Below are 1,418 nucleotides of genomic sequence, written 5' to 3'. Positions count from 1 at the left end.
GCTGCTCCTTAGCACTGCTGTGGAGGCAGGAGAGGCTCCCGCCACCGCTGCTGCTCTCGCCCCTGGTGGTCAGTGCACGTCATAGCAACCGGTCGTTCTGCCATTCGGTCGATTTGCATATTAGGGTTTTATATAGATAGATTTAGAAGAGGCAAAGCTAGTCTACCATGCTCAAGAGCAGAATAGCTGCTGCCCCAGGTTGTGCAGGGAAGAACAGGGGTAGGTGGAAAGAGAATAAGACAAGTTTCTGCTGTCATGGAAGTGGTCTATATATTGACAGATGTGTTATTTATACAGATGTTTGGTAACACTCATCAAGCTATATACATGATCTGTGCACTTCACTAAATGTAGATTAACAATCTCTTTTTTTAATTATAAAAAATAGAAATTCTCTTCCAACTGCTCATGAGTCAAAAGAGAGACTATAATAAAAATCAGGTTGAAATAGATATAGAAAATACTTTTAAGCTATTTTATAAGGAAAAGACTAAATCTTAGAAGTTGAGGAATGTAGCCAAGGAAGGCCTTGGAGAGAAAACACTTATATTAAAAAAAGAAAGGCTAAAATTAATGAGCTAAGTGCCCAACTTAGAAAGTTTGAAGAAGTGCACCAGAACACACATAAAGAAAGCAGAAAGCCCTGGCTGGTGTGGCTCAGTGGTAGAATGTTGACCTATGAACCAGGAGGTCACAGTTGGATTGCAGGGCACATGCCTGGGTTGCGGGCTCGATCCCCAGTACGGGGCATGCAGGAGGCAGCCGATCAATGTTTCTCTCTCATTGATAGTCCTCTCTCTCTCCCTCTCCTTTTCTCTCACTCTAAAATCAATAAGAACATATTTTTAAAAAGAAACCAGAAAGAAAAAAATAATAAAGCCCAGAAATTAATTAAATGGGAAAAAGAGGTTTTGAATAGAGAGGATCTAGAAAGCCAAAAGTTGGTTCTTTTAAAAGACTAATAAAATTGATAAACTCTAGGCACTATTGATCAAGAAAAATGAAAGAAGTCAAAAAAATATATTAGAAATGAAAAAGGTGACCTTAAGAAGAAATGTTATGAACACTTGATGTCAATAAATTTGTAAACTTAGAACAAATCCATAGGAAAATGTAACTCATCAAAACTGACTCAAGACATAGAAAACAGGAATATTCTGAAACCATTAAAGAAATGGAATCAGTAGTTTAAAATATTCCCACAAAGAAAACACCAGGTCCACACACAAAGACTTACAGGCAAATTCTACCAAAACGTTAAAAAAAAAAAAAGACAATTCCATTCTAACACAAATTCTTCCAAAAACCAGAAAAAATAGGGAGTATTTCCCAACTTATTCTATAAAGATAGAAACCCTTGTTACCAAAACCAGAAAAGAATACAGGTAAGGAGATGAAAAAAGAAGAAGGAGAAGAAG

The sequence above is a fragment of the Myotis brandtii genome, unplaced genomic scaffold (genome assembly GCF_000412655.1).
Source record: "Myotis brandtii unplaced genomic scaffold, ASM41265v1 scaffold236, whole genome shotgun sequence".
Lineage (NCBI taxonomy): Eukaryota > Metazoa > Chordata > Mammalia > Chiroptera > Vespertilionidae > Myotis > Myotis brandtii.
This window is presented reverse-complemented; position numbering follows the sequence as displayed.